Source organism: Nomascus leucogenys, chromosome 3 (genome assembly GCF_006542625.1).
Source record: "Nomascus leucogenys isolate Asia chromosome 3, Asia_NLE_v1, whole genome shotgun sequence".
Taxonomy (NCBI): domain Eukaryota; kingdom Metazoa; phylum Chordata; class Mammalia; order Primates; family Hylobatidae; genus Nomascus; species Nomascus leucogenys.
The window spans coordinates 60,088,105-60,109,884 of NC_044383.1; the positions used below are offsets into that span (position 1 = coordinate 60,088,105).

At 37.4% G+C, this 21,780-nt stretch overlaps 1 protein-coding gene across 1 annotated transcript in view; it reads right to left on the minus strand.

Annotated features, from left to right (window-relative positions):
- The window catches only part of COL19A1 (collagen type XIX alpha 1 chain), a 329,106-nt gene that overhangs the window by 273,239 nt on the left and 34,087 nt on the right, over positions 1–21,780 (minus strand). The gene's annotated exons all lie outside the window — the stretch shown is intronic.

Here is a 21,780-nt window from a genome sequence, read left to right on the forward strand (position 1 = left end):
ATATTTTTGCATCTCATGAGTAGTTTCTGCTGTGAGAAAAAAATAAGAGTATTATCAATATTTATATATAACAATTATATTTTAAAATATACATTGAAATAAATTTAGTTATATTTAAGGAATAATTGATTTTTTAATCTAAGTTTATAATGAATGAAAATCCTTATAATTACTATATTTCCTTTTCAGAAATTCATATTGTGCTTTCAAGACCAAATATGATTTTGCTTGCCAAGATTATGCTATTTGAGGAAAAACTTCTGCATTTTAAAAATAAAATATTAAAAAAAATCTACTCTTACAAACTATGCTTGTTGTTTATACCACACAAGCGCAAACACTTAACATGACACAGAATAGTTTCTCTGGGTCTTGCCAAAATTTCTGTTATAAAAGAGGCCATATTGGGTTACCAGAGAGATATAATGACAGCTTGCTAGGTCTAAGATATCCATGCTTGAATATTTTGAATGGACTGTAATTTCCTATAAGAAATCCTATCCATTGCTTATTCAGTGATACTACCATTAAGAAAAATATCGTTGATCCTTACTTGCTAAGTTCATTCATATATAGATATGAATATATATGCATATATATGAATATATATATTCATATATATGCATATATATGCATATATATATTCATATATATGCATATATATGAATATATATTCATATATATGCATATATATGAATATATATATTCATATATATGCATATATATGAATATATATGAATATATATACGAATATATATGAATATATATGAATATATATACGAATATATATGAATATATATGCATATATATACGAATATATACGAATATATATGCATATATATACGAATATATACGAATATATATGCATATATATACGAATATATACGAATATATATGCATATATATACGAATATATATGAATATATATGAATATATATGAATATATATGAATATATATATGAATATATATATGAATATATATGAATATATATATGAATATATATGAATATATATGAATATATATGAATATATATATGAATATATATGAATATATATGAATATATATGAATATATATGAATATATGAATATATATGAATATATATGAATATATATGAATATATATATGAATATATATATGAATATATATGAATATATATATGAATATATATGAATATATATATGAATATATATGAATATATATATGAATATATATATGAATATATATATGAATATATATGAATATATATGAATATATATATGAATATATATGAATATATATGAATATATATGAATATATATGAATATATAATGAATATATATGAATATATATGAATATATATGAATATATAATGAATATATATGAATATATATGAATATATATGAATATATATGAATATATATGAATATATGTATGAATATATATGAATATATGTATGAATATATATGAATATATATGAATATATGTATGAATATATATGAATATATGTATGAATATATATGAATATATACATGGATATATATATGAATATATATGGATATATACATGGATATATATATGAATATATACATGAATATATATGAATATAGATATATGAATATATATGAATATAGATATATGAATATATATATGTATATGGCTAGAAATTCTCAATGGGATATTTCCTGCCTTCCCTCCATTTTATACATGTTGTATGTAGTTCAGTGTCATAAATAAAAATTTTATCCACATAAATTAATACTAACCTACATTTGAAGAGCCTAGACTCAGTGAAATTTAAGTGTAATTTATACTTTATTTTAAATTGTCTACTTTTCTACACATTAATTAAGGTCATCTAAATATTCATGGGCCTATGACGGCACAAGTATATCAGATTAACAAAATGTTCAATATAAAATCAATATTTTAAAAATATGGCTAACTAAACATCATACAGTCAAACGAAAGTTGGTTGAAGTGCTCCAAGGATGTCAAGGGAAAATTGCTGCCTGGGAGTCCACTTCACACTGGCCTCTGAGGGTGGGAGCCAGCTCTAGATGTAATCTGGAGTATCTCTGAAGCCTTGTAATTCATATATCTTGGATTCCTTTAAACTTGTAATTCACTTCAACGTTGCAGAAATCTAAAATGTAGCTTGCATCTGCTCTCTGACATTCTCTATGTACAGCAGCCCTCTGTTTAATCATAAAATGGAAGAAAACCATATGAAATGTCGGGGAAGTGACCAGGGGATCAGAAATAGGGCTCCTTAAAAATGACTGACTGTAATACAAGCAGTGTCCAGGTGTCAGAACCACCGACAGTAAGGATTTGACCCCAATAAAAAATTTATTTCATAAAAATCTTAACATTAAAATGTTTCTTTCTTGGTGTTAAGATTAAGAAAGATTTTTATTTTTTTCTTTATATTTTCTCTACTTTCTCAGTTTTTACAAGGGGCCTGAATTGTGCCGATGATCAGGATTTTAAAAATTACAACTATTCCCATCTTGGGAAAAATAACCCTAACCTCTGATGTGACCTATAAATTATCCCTATATTCTTCAAGGACAGAGATGATGGAGAATTGACACATACTGCACCCCCTCACACACCTAAAAGGCCATATGCCTCAATATGTTGGCGGTGAGGCAAATTCTTTAAAAACTGATAAGGGCACTAACAAATATTATTTTTTCTATTTTGGTAGGTAAAAATTAAGTTGCAAAAGTCTAGAACTCCCAACCTCTAGCCTTTATAATAAATAAATCACTGAAGCATTAGGAGAAAAAGCAAAACAAAAAACTTTCAAATAAAAACATACCTATGACAATATTTCACCCATTTACTTAAAACGGAATATCTAATTACAAAGTTACTAGTAGTAATATACATGGAGTTGGATAAAAAATAACATTTTATTAACTCTGAAGCAATTCCACTGTATGACTTTAAGAATGAATTATGTTTGTCCAAATTCCATATTAACTTCATTCTCTAGATTTTTTCCTACCTGATTAATGAAAATTTATTTTCTGGTCAAAATTTACTTAAAACTATTAGGAAATACAAACAGAATAAAACCTAAAAGATTTCTGTATTACAGAAAAGATCTTGGCATGAGATAGAGGAAGCATTTGATCACTCTATATTTGTATAATTGTTATTAAATAGATTATACATTCAACATTCTTCCTATGAACTGCTTTCACTAACAAGCCAAAACATCTAATTGTCTACTTTTAGAGCTTTCTTCCTGTCTGGAAAATCCTTGTGTTTATAAAACACAAGCTCTGTTAATATTGAGATAGTCCCAAAAAGTCAGTCACACATTACTAACAAACTGTCTAATAATTAATTCTCACCTTGGAAAGCACAGAGCAGAGATCTGTGGGGACTGCTATGAAGCAAAGAAGTTCTAAGAGGGAAGACACAGAGAGAGAACAAATCCAGAGCAGGAAGCTCTCCTGAGTTAGACAGACAAAGATGAGATGCTGAGTCTTGGGCAGCAAATGTGTCACCTCAAGGCAGTGGGAGTTTGGGAGGAAAGTTCCAAAAAGGAGGGGATGTGAGATGCAACCAAGATAAACCTTGTCTATTTCTCTCTCCTGTGCTCTGGACTTACATACCTAAGTCCCTAGTAGGCATCTCCACGTAGAGGGGAAAGGCATTGTAATTAAATAACTGAGATTGAACGTTTTATATTGCTGCCTCAGCACATTCCTCCACAAGGATTCCACATCTCAGTAAAAGACATGGCTATTCACTCAGGTGCCCCACCCAAATCCCTGCAAGTTATTCTTTATTCCTGCCTTTCCTTTATTATCCCCCATCCTAGCTAACCCATCAGCAAGTCTTACTGGTTTTTGTGTTTTGTTTTATGGGTTTAATTTTTTTGAGGCAGGGTCTCACTCTGTCACCCAGGCAGGAGCGCCGAGGTGTGGTCATGGTTCATTGCAGCCTCAACCTCCCAGGCTCAAGTGATCCTCCCACTTCAGCCTCCTATGTAGCTGGGACTATAGGCATGTGCAGCCATGCCCGGCTAATTTTTTGTATTTTTTTGTAGAGATGGAATTTCACCATGTTTCCTAGGCGGGTCTCAAACTCCTGGCCTCAAGTGATACATCTGCATTGGCCTCCCCAAGTTCTGGGATTACAGGCATGAGCCACCACCCCAAGCCCTTACTGTTTTTATCACCAAAACAGATCTTGAATCTGGCTACTTCTCTCCATCTCCACTATCACCACGCTAGCCCAAGCGGCCACCATCTCTCCCCAGGACTCCTGTTATAGTGTCCTGATTGTCCTCCTTCTTTGCCTTTCCTTACAGTCTGGCCTGCACATAGCAGCTAGAATGAGCTTTTAAAATCACACCAGTTCCCTCCCTTATATAACCTTCTAAAAGTGTTGCATGGTTCCTAGAATAAGATGCATTTCTCTGACGATGACTCATAAGGTATGATGTGATCTGACTCCTGCCTTCCTCTGACACATCATCTCCTATTCCAGTCTCTGTGTGGCACCCAGGCTCCAGGCACAATGACTTGAGTTTTGTTCCTTGAACACACTAGGCTCATTGAGACCTTGGGCCTTTGTACTTCCTGTTTCCTCTCCTGGGACAGTCTTTCCCAGAGGTCTTCATTTACATCAAGATTACTCAACCCGCTGCCCACTGGCCACATTCAGCTCAGGATGGCTTTGAATGCAGCCCAAACACAAATTTGTCAACTTTCTTCAAACATTATGAGTTTTTTTTGTGATTTTTTTTAAGCTCATCAGCTATCATTACTGTTAGTATATTTTATGTGTGGTCCAAGACAATTCTTCTTCCAAAGTGGCTCAGGGAAGCCAAAAGATTGGACACTCTTGATTTAGATGGCTTTTCCTTACTGTTCAGGTCTCAGCTCAAATATCACTTCCCTTGAACGGTCTAAGATTGTCCTCACCCTAGTCACTATCTAACACATTACCTTGTTCTATTTTCTTCATATGTTTGTGCCTACCTGACTTTTTAAGAATTATTGGTTTACATATTTATTGCCCGTTTTGTGGAATGTGATTTCCACAAAAACAGGGTCCTGCAAGACTTGTGGCTGTAAATCAAGCATCTAGACTAGTACCTTGCATATAGGAAGCATTCATAAAAATTTGTTCCATTCATGAAAATCGACAATGATGCCTATAACCAGTCCTAGTAGGTGCTTAACACTTACGTTGCCCAGCATAAAATCTATGTTATCTTGCATAAGGCCTTAACATGGAGGCCTTATGAGACTGTGCTACATCACATTCATCAGGAAAACAACAGATGGAAAAGTCAAATCCTACGTGATTCTAAAGCAGGTTAATCAAAAACTTTGATAGAAAAAGAAGTCCATTAACAAACACATCAGTTTCTTAATTTCAGAAAGAAGTTTAAAATCTCTACAGGCTGAAGCAAAATATAATAGCTGCTCCAATATTTCACCAAAAGTGTCTTCATAGAAGTCTTCAAGTCCTTGGAAATGTGTTAGTCATAAGAAACCACACATCATAGTTTCCTGTAGTTCTATACTCCTAAAGCTGAAAGGGACTTTGATAGTAATTTAGATCAATCATCTCACTTCATAAATGAGAAATTAAAGCTGCAGATGTTAAATAACTACCTCACCTTTACTCTGCCAGAGGTCAGGTTGGAACTTGAACTTATGACTTTTAATTCCAAGGTTAGTTTCTTCCAATATATCAAGTTGCTTGTATCTTTTTGAGCTTTCCTTTTTAGTTAAGAATAAAATTCCCCTCATCATTACCAACCTGACTTAAAAGTAGTATTTTGGCACTATGAGGGGAAAAATGTCTCTATTTTCCTAAGTATTAAGGAGGGATATAAGTAAATATATTAATTTCAAGAAATGAATAAATAAAATGTTTACAATCACACTATAATATTAACAACAACAATGAATCATATTTTGGGCTCCAAGCAAAGTATTTATTCTGACATTTGCACATCCTATGTGGCTAGTAGCCCTGAAAGGTAAATTATTACAGTTCCTTCCTCTAATGATATTTTGAGCATAGATCAGGAAGTATCACAAAACACACAGTTATGACTTCAAAATAGAAATTACTGCCTATTGGATTTTGGAAAAGATAGCCATGCTAAAGAAGTTGAAAACAAATCAGGAATATTTTCTCTCTAATTCCTTAGATCATTTTCTAGAAAACTTAGAAGTTTTCACCAAACATTTCTTTTCTTTTTAATTTTTATTTTTATTTTAAGGTCTGGGGTACATGTGCAGGCTGCACAGGTTTGTTACATAGGTAAACATGTGCCATGGTTCACCAAGCATTTCCTTAAAGATGAGCGTAATTTAAAGCCAGGCACGGTGGCTCCCGCCTGTAATCCCAGCACTTTGGGAGGCCGAGGCGGGCAGATCACAAGGTCAGGAGATCGAGACCATCCTGGCTAACACGGTGAAACCCCGTCTCTACTAAAAATACAAAAAATTAGCCAGGCGTGGTGGTGGGTGCCTGTAGCCCCAGCTACTTGGGAGGCTGAGGCAGGAGAATGGCGTGAACCTGGGAGGCAGAACTTGCAGTGAGCTGAGATTGCGCCACTGCACTCCAGCCTGGGCGACAGAGCAAGACTCTGTCTAAAAAAAAAAAAAAAAAAGATGAGTGTAATTTTCAGGAAATGGTAGTGAAAATTATGAGAACAGTATTTATACTAGTAACTAGGTAATGTGAAGAAAGGTAAAAAGTGTTCTGATAAATAGTACCTCTGTATTTATTTTCCTAATGAAAAGTAATACATTGGGATTTTAATACTTTGGGAAGAACAACAGTAGAGTGGTAACCTAACTAAAAGATAAGTAATTTCTTAAAATGTGAAAATAATGATTATGTGACTATCTCAAATGATGACGGAAAGAAAGAGAAACTTTTGCACCAATACTACATTATGGTTTTCCTGGCATACGGTAAACTTTCATTCTATTCATTCCCTGAGTTGTGAAATCAGGGCCTGCCATTGTTATCTACAAAGTTAACTTAATGAAGGTGAAGTATCTGGTCTCCCAGGAACAGAGGGTATCAACTGAACAAATAATGAGCATTCCCGGCTGTCCAATTAATCAGAAGCCAATAAAAACTGCCTTAAGAGGATAAACTTTGCTTTTCAGACTCCCTTCCAGATGGTTAGCATTGTAAGTATGACAAAATTGGGGAAAAGCAAAAAATTTTAAAATTAATTCACTATTTTAAAGTACATGCTCATATTTATTGACAGTTGTTTTATGGGGAGATAGAAGCAGACAGTAGGTTGCATTTATTCTCCGTAACTAGGCCCTGGTGGGTTGTTGTCAAGAAAAATAAAGACAATAATGAAGCTCATAAATTTGTTTACTTATTAGTATATTAAGTAATTAGCAATTTCATTGTATAGCAAGTTCAAATTTGATGTTTTTGTTCAGTGTTCCTAAAAGAACCACAGTTTGTAATATGGTTACATCTCTGTGTAGTAACATTTCGGTTTCAAATACACAAAAAGAAAGGATAAAACCAAGCTACAGAACAAGAAAGGATTAGGAAGAAAAATTCATGATTACCAGTTTCCTGTTTGATCTTTTGCTTAAATAAATAATAAGGAATGCAAGACAAGAACTAAAATATAAAAAACAACAAAGATGAAGAAACTTTTATAATTTCAGTGCTCATAAACTGAAAAGCAAGATGTCATTATTATTCTAGAGAAATTTCATTTCATAAATGATGTTCTAAAAATTGAGTGTGAGATACATTCACACAGCAAAGTGTTTAAAAAGTTTAATTACTGATTACAGTGGTTCCGGAGGTAATTCTTCAACCAGCTCAAAGCATAGGCCTTGAAAGCAAAGTGCTATTTTGATAGAGCTAAAGTGAATTTTCCAGATCATATTTAAGACTAAGCTTCATTTATTTATTTAACAAGACCAAACTTTATTTATTTAATTTTGCTTATAAAATTAAATGGCTAAATGGAAAAAAATCTATTTTTAAATATCAAGAACTGGCTTCCAAATTAATTCTGCCATTCTGAATAAGTGTGAGGCAGGGTTTAGGAAGAACTTCCGTATTTACAAGTATCAGTGAGGCCTCTGACTTGCTGAATATCTTCCAGGAAGAGAAATATGATACAAGTTACATTTCCTGAGAGTGAAGTGAGAGATGCTTGGAGTTTATAGTAAGTCATTTCTTTCCCAGCTGACACCCACCATCACCTGTCAGTTACAAGCAATTTGGCTAGCAGGGCCTAGAGGGTTTGTCTGAAATGCCTTCCTCCCAGGCTGGGTGATGATGTTGGAGTTCCACAGCCATAGAGACTCTGAAATCTTAGCCCTTTTGTGTTTGCTGAGGGGATTCAGGCAGATAGGTTGTTAATGGGAAAACAAAGCTTGGATGACTCTCTAATAATCTCATGCCTGATCTGATTAGCACTAGTTCAATGTGGCATTGCAAACAACTTCCCATTGAAAACAAGTCCCCCTACTGGATGCCATCCAGATAACAAAAACCAAGGATAAATTAGATAGTCTGCTCTTTAGAAATGAGGATACTTTGAAGGTTAGTTTTTTCTGGTGTCCCTCAGCCAGGAAAGGTTTTTATTTTTTTAACCCTGGATTAAACCCAACCCTGCCCCCAAAAGGTCCTCTAAATTCTGAAGCATCCTTGGGTCCGAGAGCTCAACTGTTGCTTTAGGATCAGCCTGGGAGGTCCTAGACCTAATTGAAAGCTGCGATTTTCCCAATGGCATATGCACTCAGCTGTTTTTTTCTAGCATGTAGTGCTATTGCTACTACACCTCCACTTTTTTTTTAAATGTGAATAAAGTTCAAACCCCTCATGCCAGCAAGTAAGACCTTTCAGAACAGCCCACAATCAAGTCTTCTCCACCTCCAGACATTCTTCTCACCTGTGTTCATTAACCACATGGGATTCCTCACTATTCCTCAATGGCTTTGACCTTTAAAACTACCATGATGCTCCCTCTAACTACCACAACACACATTGGCCCCTTGGCTCACCTGGTAAATTCACACTTCAAGGATCAACTTTTCAATTCCTCTATGAAGCTTTTCCTGGCTTTATCTGTTCTCTCAGAGTTTATCATACATATATCTAAAAATTGCTATTACATTCCATAACAGCTCATTTTTGGCCTGTCCTTCCAAACAGAAATAATTCAATGGAGGGGACTGTGTCTATTCATCCTTAAATTCTCAGGGTTTAGCATATAGTATTTATTATCATTTGGGAATTGAATGAAATACTTTGTTAGTATTTCTTCTTTCACTGGCATCAAAGCTGAACATAGAAATAATAATGACAATATACCATAAAATATTTTTTCTCGATATAGCCCACTTAACGAAAAGAAACTTTACATTCTTATTGTGGGTAAATCAGAAGAGAGAGGCAAACATGAGGATAACAGAGAGAATTGCTTAGTATTCATACCTTTTATTTTTTAATTTTTTGAGACAGGGTCTCACTCTGTCACTCAGGCTGGAGTGTAGTGGCATGATCAGGGCTCACTGCAGCCTCAGCCTCCCCGGGCTCAAGCAATCCTCTCACCTGAGGCTCCTGAGAAGCTATGACTACAGGCATACGCCACCATACCTGGCTAACTTTTTTGTATTTTGTAGAGACAGGGTTTTGCTATGTTACTCAAGCTGGTCTCGAACTCCTGGGCTCAAGCGATCTGCCTGCCTCGGCCTCCCAAAGTGCTAGGATTACTGGTGTGAGCCACCGTGCCTGGCCTCTACTGGCTTTTGAGCCTCACAAATGATGGTGAGCCAGGAGTTGATAGGACTATATTTATTAAACACTCTGTGAGGCTCTGTGCCCAAGATACACTGCCTCAGGGCCCAGGGGACAGTTAGAGAAGGGGTCTTTAGATCTCTGCCACCACCTTCCAAAGCACACATGCACACTTCACACAGTCATAAGCCACAGGGTAACTCTGGCACCTGTGGGCCAAGAATGAGCAGCCATGAGCAGAGGTTGGTTGGGTCTCACAGAGCAGCATTTTCATGGAGCGAACTCCCAGCAATGGCAATGGCAACATGCATTGATAAGAAAATTAGAAAACAAGAAGAAAAGCATATCTGCTTTTGAACATGAACACATGTGCATCACTTTTGGGGCTCCCAGAAATAACAAGAGTAGGTTTTAAGCAGTTATGTATGTAGAAAGTAGAAGTCATATCAATTTACACATTGATGTTAATATAATATCACTTAAATCCACATATTAATGAGGCCTGAGAACATTTAGATTACACACGTCAGAATGAGATCAGAATTATGTAAGAATTACAGAAAAAGTGGTATTGGACCACCAAAAAAAGAAGGAAACTTGAAGGACATTGGTGAGGGCTGAGTGTAGAATGTAGCATGTGTACTAAGCTTTCTAGGATATGTAGGCTTCCAATGGGCAGAAAACGTGGGCATGGTATGATAGAGAGAGACAGAAATGGGTTCACAAAGGAAGTTTAGTGCAACACCTAGGTCAACGCTGGCATTGGAGATAGGACAGCTGTCACCGGCAACTATGAGGGAGAAATTTCCATAGAGTTCAAGAAGTCCTAGTCAGATTTTATGGGCTAAGGGATGTGTGAAGAAGTAAAAGTGGACAGTAACATTGTTCCTTTAAGAAGTCTGTGAGTAAAGGGGACTGCCCAGGGAAAATGTTTCTATAATAGGGAAGGATTAAGTATATATTTGTAGAGTAAGAGGCCAGGATACTGTGGAGAGGAGCACTGAAGACCCAAGAGCAGGGGGATCATGGGTGGATCAAGGTCTTAGAGGAGGCTGGCTAGGAGAGGATTAACAGCACAAGTGAAGGGGTTAAACTTTGAAAGAAGGGGGGTTGCCTCCAGGGAGAACAGCTGAAACTGAGAAATTATGAAGTAGAGAGAAGAAGTTGAGATTGTTCAAATAAGAAAAATAACTTGAACACAAAACATCTGGTCAACTCAGTCTCAAATTCAACCAACCAGATGTTAATTCTGCATGGCATCACCACATGTGTTCATATTAACATTTTCACTGAACTTATGATTGTTTCCAAATTACTTAGATATAGTCATGGTGAAAGGAATTAATCAAGTCAATTATTTGAATATTTTATTACTTTAGTCTAAAATTATTAAAATGTCACCTAATTTGGAAAAAAAAAATTGTCTTAGGAAACATAAGTGCTGACCTAAATGAGATAATGAACAAGATGTAGGAAACTTACTGGAATCACATAAAATAACATAAGCATAGTTTTTCTGCTACCATGTTTATTTTCTAATTAGCATTTGTGGCTAAGTTGAAAGAATTGAAATGACAATAAAGTAATTAATTATCAGTTGGCACAATTATTCTTCCTTGGTTGACATAGATTTCAAAGTTTATTATTGAAATTATAATTATATACTACAATCTGATTGTGTCTGAGAAGGAGGATTAGACTATTTAATGCTATTTTATGATACACAGAGTCCAATCAGCCTACAGAAAAATCTTTAGAGTTGTTACAAAGCTATGCTGAAGCACTAGTATAACAAAGCATCATGCACTACTAAGGTCAATTCTCTAATTCATAAATTTAAGACCATGCTTATTTGTAGGTTAACAACCATTATAAAAGAAACACATTTGCAACCACCTAAGGATAATAACTAATTAGTCCTCATAGCATTTTTATGAGCCAAATTAAGATTAAAGATAGGACTGAAGTACATGCTTACATGCCTTTCTTTTGTACACTCTGAAAACCTGCAGTGTACACTGCACAGATACCTTCACATAATCCTACCAAGTGAAAAGCTCTGCTGTCCCTTACAAGATTGATTCACTGCATAAAAGAATGATTGGAAAAAGAAAAAATCTAACATATAATCCAACAATAGAGGTACATTAATCAATGCCTATTAGACTGGCCCAAGTAATTATCAAAATAGAACACTTTAGTTTCATTACTTTATGAGAACATTTGCTTTATTATGACTCCTAAGTAGTACATTTAGCTGGTACCTCACTACTATCAAAGTAAATGGCATATAGACATAACAAGATAAGATATTTTACATGTAATTAGTCATAATAAAGTAGAAATTAATTCTGGATTTGGAGACTGAAGAACTGAGTTCTAGACACAGCTGTTTATTATTTTTGAAATTTTAGGTGAATTACTTAATGTCATTGAACCTCATTTTTCATCTATAAAATGGTGATAAAGTACTACATCACAGAAGTCATTGTGGTACCATTGATACAAGAAGGCAAAATTACTTTGTAAATCATATAACATTCATAAATATAAGGTGGTATTATAAGAATAATTAACATTGTTGGAAACTGGGTAGTCACATGTGCCTTGTCCTTAAGTCTTCTTTGGTGAAAAGATCTAGTACAAGAATTAGAGGTAAGGTGCCTTATTTTTTGAGGTGCTGGTGAAAAGAAATTCTTGGTTGCCTAAAATATGCAAGTAGCTGTACCAATAAATTTCAAATACCCCTTCAATTTAAACTTAAGATCATATCAATTCAACTAGCACTAAACACCACTGTGTGTCAGGTACCATGAGGGACACAAACATGAATCAGTTAGATGTAATCTCTACCCTGTAAGACTTATGTATCTGAACAATTTCCTGCCTGGCCAAAGAATGGGAGTTCTGATGTGAGCAATGGAGTCTAAAGAAAAATAATACCTTTCCGATTATATGATACAATATGAGAAGCCTATTACCTATTTTGAATGACCGTAGACTTTCATTAGAACTTAAGCCATCTGGATGTTGTGGGGAAAATCGTATATCAGTTCTTCAAAATTTTTGCCAGGGCTTGTGTAATGTTTGTGAGCATCAGAGAAAATCAAACTGTCTGCCACCTTGGATATGGATAAATTGGGTTGTCAATGTTCTTCTCATATAGAAATTATCTCAATAATTATATTTATTGGATTTTTCCATGTCTTAACCTCCTAGGACCTTCCCTCACCTTAGGTGTCTTTCCTCTCCCCAGAACTTGATTCATCTCTCCCAGTAGTCTCTCTAGTCTTCAAAGCCTAGTTTAAATCCCATAGTCTTCAAGATATTTTTTTTATCATCCCAAATGTAAGGGATTTTGTCTTTATATTTGTCCCACTGAACATTTAAAGCATTAACTGTATGCCTATAATTATAATTATAATTAAGTTTGTCTTCATTTCTTGCCCCTAAGAGGAGGTATCACACACTCCCTAGAGGCAAGAACCGTATCTTATACCTCTTTCTGCAAACTCTTTACTAATGTTCTGTCTTGTGTTTCAACAAGACAAGTGAAAAACTACTCCTTTTTTCCTCAGAAATGAGAACCTACCCTCTTTTCCTTAGAAAGTTGATGTACATTTGAGGCTAGAACATGGATAAGTTTGTAAATGAATTGCAGCTTCTCACTTTCATTCCATTTTATGTGAGGCTTTTCTGGGTAATTGAATTGTTAAGAATACATTCTTTGAAGGCAATAATAGTGACATTATTGTTTCTTACTATAAGAACTTTAGTTTCTTAAGTATATAAATCGATTTATGGTTTTTCCATTTTAACTCATGTGAAACACAAATATTTTAATTTTATAAGATTTTATCTACTAATGTTCACAAATAGACATTAAACTTAAAACGTTTCTGTACCTTTTAAACAAACTTATTTCTCTCTGGCTAATAAATGAATGTTCAAGTCCAAGAAAAATCTTTAAGTCATATGAATGTTGTAGAATTTATACACATATGATTAATTACTGATATGTTCTACTTTTCCCAATACTGAATTATATGAAATCTGAAAGAGGAAAATCACAACTTACTTAAATTTGATGATGATAACATCCAATGTTTCCAAAATCAGTAAATAAAAATACTGAACTAATAATATTTCATATTACATTACATCTTAATAGCTATTTCTATACTAAGAAATTTATTGCTGCCTATTAACAATTCTGAATTTTCTAGAAAAAATAAAATAGGCTCTTTTGACTACTGAGAAGTAAATATTTGTATATGCTCTTTCCATTTTAAAAAAATATGACTTAATGACTAACCTCAGATTCTTGGTATGCCAAACTGCAATGAAGGAAATACAGTGATGACATAATCATGTGTAACAGTCATACAATCTCATAAAAACAGCTGGACAACTTTGTAACTAAGTCACCTATCCTTATATAGGAAAATTCCTATCTACACAATGAAGGAATGCCCCAAATGAAAACCCAAGGGATGCATAAAGAGGCATTCTCTAGAGCTTAATGGAATCGTAAAGTAATCCTTCTAAAACACTCAGCAAGTAGACACTTCGATATCAGAGTTCTGAACAAGTTTTCAGCCTCTGAATTTGTTTTGAGAACTTGGAGAGGACTCAAAGAAGAACTATGCGTTACAAAATAGTCCTTAAGAGGGAAGGAATGAAAACACTGAAAATTAGCCTTGTGCATGATGCTTAAGGAAGTTTAGCCTTTATAAGGGGTGAAATTTGAGTCATGCAGTCTAAGCTTGAACAATAGAAGGCAATACATCTCACTTGCCTTCTATGAAGGCAAAGCAAGGGGGAAGTGTAGCTTTTCCTTGCACTGTGTATCTTTCTAGCAGGTTCCAGGAAGGAAAGACTAGATCCACATGCTTTTACCAATGTAAGCTCAGAACCTAGCAAAGTACCTGGTCCATGGTGACGCTCAACAAATGCTTGCTGAGTAAAAGGATAACCTCTAGACTAGACTGCATTCATTTCAGTGACTTACCAAATGCTACCTCTTATTCACCCTTTAGCAAAACAGAAACATTTTAGGAACTTCTGTGAAAATTATACAGTAAACTACAGCTTCTATTTGTAACTGCACAAGTTTTAAGTTAAACAAAACACAAAATCTTAACATGATAATTCCTAGTGCTACAGAAGATATTGGAAAATATGCAGAATACGTGGAGAAAACAATGATTGAACATAATTAGTAGTATATATCAAGATCCCTAAATATGAACAAGTAATTTTATTTCTAAAAATCAATTGTATGAAAATAATCCTAAATACAGAAAAAAACAACTTTCTTGTATGTTGTAGTGTTATTTATAATGATAAAAATCAGCCGGGTGCAGTGGCTCATGCCTGTAATCCCAGCACTTTGGGGGGCCGAGGCCGGAGGATCACCTGAGGTCAGGGGTTTGAGACCAGCCTGGCTGACATGGTGAAACCCTGTCTCTACTAAAAATACAAAAATTAGCCAGGAGTGGTGGCACGCACCTGTAATCCCAGCTACTCAGGAGGCTGAGGCAGGGGAATCGCTTGAAACCGGGAGGCGGAGGTTGCAGTGAGCCGAGATGGTGCCACCGCACTCCTGCCTGGGCAACAGAGCAAGACTCAGTCTCAAAAAAAGAAAAAATAAATAATAATAATAATAATAATAATCTGAAGACAGTGTAAAGGTCCGTGTAGAAAAGGTAGTCCCATGGGATAAATCATTCAACAGTAGAAAAGACAAGGTAAACATCATGCTACAACACATATAACAGTTTTGTCCATATTTTGGATTATTTTCAAGGGAACTGTTAAAGTCCAGAGTACAAATATTTCTGAAAAACATTACACATCTTCCAAATTTATAGTTTGGGTTTCCTACTTGCTAAAGATTATTATGTTTATAAACCCATAAACATAAATTAGAATAGCTCCTACCAGCTACCTCTTATTCTCACATAAAGCTATGAAACTAAATTGTCTTTACTTTGATAAAGTAGACACCAATTGAATGAGAGAGATACAGAGACACAGATAAAGAAGACTCCCCTTCACTAGAGATTTATTTATTTGTAACAAATACTAAGGGGATCATCTATGTCATTTATGTCACTGTGTCTAGCTATATTATTCAAGCTCATAAATCGTATTAAATTTAATCTGTGTTATTTTTTCACACGTAGCCTCATTTCCCCTCATTCTTAGACACTGCTTCAATTGCAAAAGCCAGCAGCTTACAGAAATCATCCTAATTCAGAGACGCTATAGATATGGAACACATATGCTCACTCCTCCCTCTCTCTTTTTTTTAATGGGTCATAGCACTTTAATCTCTAAACCCACTATGGCCCCAGAATCCTTCTCAACATAGCATTCCAGACAGCCAGTAGCTATCAAGAGCCTAAGAGATAAGGCTCTTTACCATACTTGAATTAAACAATGAATCAGAAAACTCACTTCCTTGGTACATTTGAAATGAATTTCTTCATCGGCCAGTCAAGCTGAGTGTGTTGCTCCTTCAGAACCAACAGCATGTAGAAATTCAACATTCATCTAAAATATTCAATACTAAGACATTTTATTTGAATTTTCTATTGAAGCAACTAATGGAAGCCAGATAGAGACTACATTATGCCAAGAAAATAAGGTACTCCATAGTATGTGTGTTTGTGTGTGTTTTTATCTGTTTTTACTCAATATTTTACCAATTTCCCCTGATAACGGCCAAAACACAATTTTAAAATAATCAAAATATAATCTTCTTTGTTATAGCTCTCAATATGTATAAAAATAATGAATTATCTCTTTTAAATAACTAGGGATACTTGTAGATATAAAAAGCCAAGACAATTTCCTCTAAACAAATAACTCTAGAGAACTAGGTAGCATGCCACCCAGAATCTTCTAAAGCCCCCAAATACTTACCATTTTCTATCCCATAAATACTGAAGAAACGGACATGAATTTAAAGCCAACAAAACACATAAAGCCCCTCAAATATTCCCCGAGCCTGTGCCACCTCTAAGTGTACAATGATGTAAGGAACACGACTGTGCTTTGGTCAAGGATAGACCAAGGTAAACATCCAGAGTGACTCGGTGAGTTTAGAGCACAGGCGTATAATTCCACTTGTTATCAAAACCATGTAGCCATAACATGGGAAGGCCATCCCTTGGCCCTATGCCACTATTGTCTGTGAAAGGTATAATTGCCCTGCTGACACTGTACAAGTGCACTTGTGCCCAGAGAAACAGAGAGTCAAAGCTGTCCATCTTTGCAGATGAGCAGTGGGGAGCCAGGACACAGCTCAGCTCACTCATGCCCAGAGAGAGAAACAGTTAAGCTGCTGACCCTGAAGGGAGAGCTGTCCATGTAGCTGTGTGTGGGACCCACCGCATGAAGCAGCCAAGACAGGGTGAATAGTGTGAGAGACCTAGTGTGTGTAAGCTGCTGATGAGAGAGCTGCTGAATAAAACTACCTTTCACCTGCCTACAGCCCTCCAAGTGTTCTTTTAGCCCTCTGCTCACCCACCCACTCCCTTCAAACCTCAGCATGAGCTGGAACCTGACCCCAGCATAAGATTTGGCGTAGTCATGGACCTGACAATTGGCATAGTTGGCAGGATAAGGCGAGTGGGTCTTTGGCCCCTGAAGGCTCCCGGGTTGGCTATGTGGCTGCAGCATGGGCTGTGGTACCTAGTGTCAGTGGTGCTGCTTGGATGGGCCCCAATGGAAACGTGGGAGGCAGTGGATAGGTCTCCTGTGAGTGTGGAGAAAGCACCGAGGCAGCTGGAAGCATGCAGCACCAAGAAGGAATGCACCTGCACCAGCAGAGTTGGATGGGCATTTCTGACTGCACTCTGTGAAATACATGCTCAGTGCCACAGGTAAGGGACCTCCCAGCACAAGCCGTGTGCCTAGGGACCCAAGTGCACAGCTTGAAGCAGAACCGGGGGTGAGGGACCTTCAGGTGCAAGCAGGGCACTTGGAGGCCCAGATAAACAGCCTGGAACAGGACTTAGCAACAGCTGTTAGTGTGACCTTGAGCCCGTCCTCCAGGCTGGACAGTCCCATTTGGTCTGATCCTGAGGAGGAGGGGGCTCCACCACTGCGGGCTCACCCTATGATCTGTCAAAAGGTACAACATGACCATCTGATGGGAACCCAGTGGAGAGCCCTGGAGCCCCCCACAGTAGTGGAACACACCTCTTATAGTGCTTATACGCCCATTGAGTTGTGAGAGTTAGGTAACAGTGTCAGCAGCACCCAGTGCCCCTCCCTGCCTGGCTACTCTGTCTTTGGGACAAGGGGGCTGGCAGCATTTCTTGCTCCACCTCTGAGATGGAAAAGCTGGCTTTTATCACAACTCACCCCTCCCTTTGTCAGTGGCTGTAGCTGTGCCAATGGTTGGCACAAGGGCATGGTGAACACACATTAATCGAGTGGCTAATGGCAGCCCCATATGGACTGTTTGGAACGATGCTGGAGAGATACTAGAAACTGTGAGTAAATGGCAATCATATACTCATTTTGTGCAAATACTCTGGAAGATGGGTATAGAGCAGACCATTTGATCTGAATACCTGGGGGCCAGATGATGAACACTTTCCCTCCCACATGAGGGATCTTGTGCTGGGCTCAGTGCCCCCAAGTGATTTTGGCTCTCCAGCTGCCGTTCTCACCCCATATGTGGGGCCGCTGCCTACATGAAGTGACTACTGCTATGGCAGCCCTCAGGGAGGCAGAAGGCCATCAGTTTGCCTTGATGGGAGGTTGACAATGGACTTTCACAGTGTTGCTGCGGGGCTATATACATAGCCCCACCATGATCTTATTAATGATGTTATGTTAACCTCTGATTCTCTTACAGATTTAGAAGTGGCAATGCTCCCCTTGCCTAGGATTGGGATGATGCTGCTGAGCCAGTCTTTCTGGTAGCCAAGCAGGATAATTAGCAGGCATAAGCCCTACAGGTAGTTGACAAGAGATGCCCATTTAAGCTAGATGTGCATGTGACCACAGATAGTTTCAGTTACGGCCTATGGCAGTGCACAGAGGACCGGAGAATATCAGTAGGCTTTTGGTCCCAGCTATGGAAGGGAGCTGAGCTCTGGTATTCCTTGATAGAAAAGCAGTTAGTAATAGCAGTATGGGTGCATTCATGGATAACAACGCCCCGGACTGGGAAGCAGTTAGTAAGTGCCTATGCTGCCCTTCAGGCTCATAAAAGCATGGCAGAATGGGATATAGTCATCATGCAGAGTGTACCCAACAGCGTGGTAGGTACACTCATGGGTAACAACCCCCTGGATAGGGAAGGTGCAGACATCCATTTTAGCGAGGTGGGGCCCCTACTTGCCGCAGTGAAGTATGCTGAGTACAAGTCCCTTAGCACAGATTTACAAGAGGTCTTGAAGCCTATAGGCCTAACGCAAGATAAGGCCATGGAGCCTGAGGCACCCCCACCACTCCTGATGGGGCATGGTTTACAGATAGGTCTAGCCAGAGGACTGCTGCTGCCTTGATTGCTGCTGCAGTCCAGCCTAACACTGACAATATATGGTTTAAAACCAGGTGTAGATAAAGTAGTTAATAAGTTGAACTCAAGGCAGTGTAGCTAGTGATCACCAAGGAGGTGACACCTGTGGTAATCTGAACCGATGCTGGGCAGTTTATCAAGGCTTAACCTTGTGGTTCATTACCTGCAAGTTATAGAATTAGCTAGTTAGTCACTGACCCATGTAGGGCCAGGCCATGTGGCCAGATCTATGATAGGAAGGATGACCTTCTCCAACCAGGTGCAGGGATGAACAGTAATCTGTTATTGCCTACCCCAACACCCCTAAAAGTAGGGAAACAATAACAAAAAAACCTGGTGTTGGCCATGGACCCTCCAAGCCCCTCACTGTAGATGGCTGGCTATTGTGGCCCACTGGGGGGAGAGTCTGCAGTATAATTTACAAGTTACTCCTTGGAAATTTAAAGTGTGGCCTCCACAATTAACCGTTGGTAGGGGAATGGCCGGGGAAGGGACCCTCCTCCAGGGAACATATGTGCTGTCTGTGTGGCCTCTCATAAGCTTCCCTATAACTTTAGCACGGGTACAGGACCCAAAAGAACCATGGACAACTGATAAGGTGTGATACTATTGCCCAGGGCAGAAGCTCTTAGTTACTGCATTGTTATCCAGAGATAAAAGGTGACTTGTATAGGCCGGGCGCGGTGGCTCATGCTTGTAATCCCAGCACTTTGGGAGGCCGAGGCGGGCGGATCACGAGGTCAGGAGATCGAGACCATGGTGAAACCCTGTCTCTACTAAAAATACAAAAAAATCAGCCGGGCGTGGTGGCGGGCGCCTGTAGTCCCAGCTACTCGGAGAGGCTGAGGCAGGAGAATGGAGTGAACCCGGGAGGCGGAGCTTGCAGTGAGCCGAGATTGCGCCACTGCACTCCAGCCTGGGCGACAGAGTGAGACTCCATCTCAAAAAAAAAAAAAAAAAAGGTGACTTGTATTTTGCCTGAGACTTACGATTTACCCTTGTTAGTACCTGTGTTGTGGACCTGACAGATGTCTATCAGGAAGGCCCCTGCAAAAGCGGTCTTTGGAAGTTTTACATTAAGCAAGGCTCAAGGCATTGAATATGCCTAACAGGTATCAGACCAACGTAGTCATTAGGTTTCTCCTCTCATGAACCTCACCTGGGATATGCCAGAACAATAAAAGGAAGCTCAGGCACAGAAAGCATCCCCATTTTCCATATAAAAGATATATGAGAATCCTATAAAATAGTATCTGCCTTTTCCCATGCTGACTCTGCAAAGCAGCTTATTTACAAATATATAAATAGCTGCAACTTTACTCCAGTCTTATTGAAAAATCAAAATGGCATCATGCAAGAGAAGCATCCTAGCATACTTGGCTCAACAAGTGAAATGTAAGTGGAAATGAGCCAAGCTACTTGATACTCACTGGGCAGCTCAACCAGATACCTCTGGTTTCCTATAGTGGAGGTACCAGGTTCTGCTCCACAGAACCAGATAATTCACTTACATTCATTACCCATGGATTGGACAGTGATTTAGAACCCAAAATTCAGAAAACAAATTCCAAGTCTTGCCTAATATTTATAATCACATAAATTCAAAAAGAAATAGCATTGTCTAAATGTGGCAGCAAGTTTTCCAATGTAGCTACGTAAAATTAGCTAAGTCTTCTCACATGTAGTCCAATGAATTTTAAAAGGTTTCACTCCTTTTGCCAAAATCCTTTTGCCATTTGGCCAGAATTACAGGGGTTTAAATCCGAAAGAAGGTGGGGAGAGAAAATGCATCTTAATTTTTAAACAGAATGTATCGCCTTTCTTAAATTTATTAATTAAAGTTATCTACTACTAGTTAAGAAACATCTAAATAGATACATGTAAGAAATACTGCGCCTCTCATCTTTTCTTTATGGCATATGCACACCTAAGCATGGAACTGCTGTGCCCTGAGAGTTTAATGCCTGCTTATGAGACCACCCAAACAGCGGCCGCCGTAGCGCAGGTCCATACAGTTACATCGGCTGAAGTGTCCCACCTAACAATCGCCCATTATATCCCCTGATTTGAAATTCCTTCGTTCCTTAATATTCTTGTTTCTTACCAAGTATTTAGCAGTTTACTTTTAAGGAACCATTTCGGTGATTAAATGAAAATTACCAAAAGTATCACCAAATAGGTTTGAAAGAAACTTTTCTCAGGGAAAAAGTGTAGGTTATGAACCTCATTTACACAGAACGTCTGAGCAAGGGCAATGAGATGATTAGTGCTATTTCCCTTTAAGAATTCAAATTTTGAGATTCTCCACAATCTTGTCTGTCTTAAATATTAGGCTACTGCCCAGGAAGTGAAAACATACATACATATTTTCACACAAAAACATTTGTGTTGCATATTAAGCCAAGTAGAATTTTGATGGGTTTTTATTGCAGTATATTCATACATGTGAATATTCATCTTGGACTCCAGGAATAA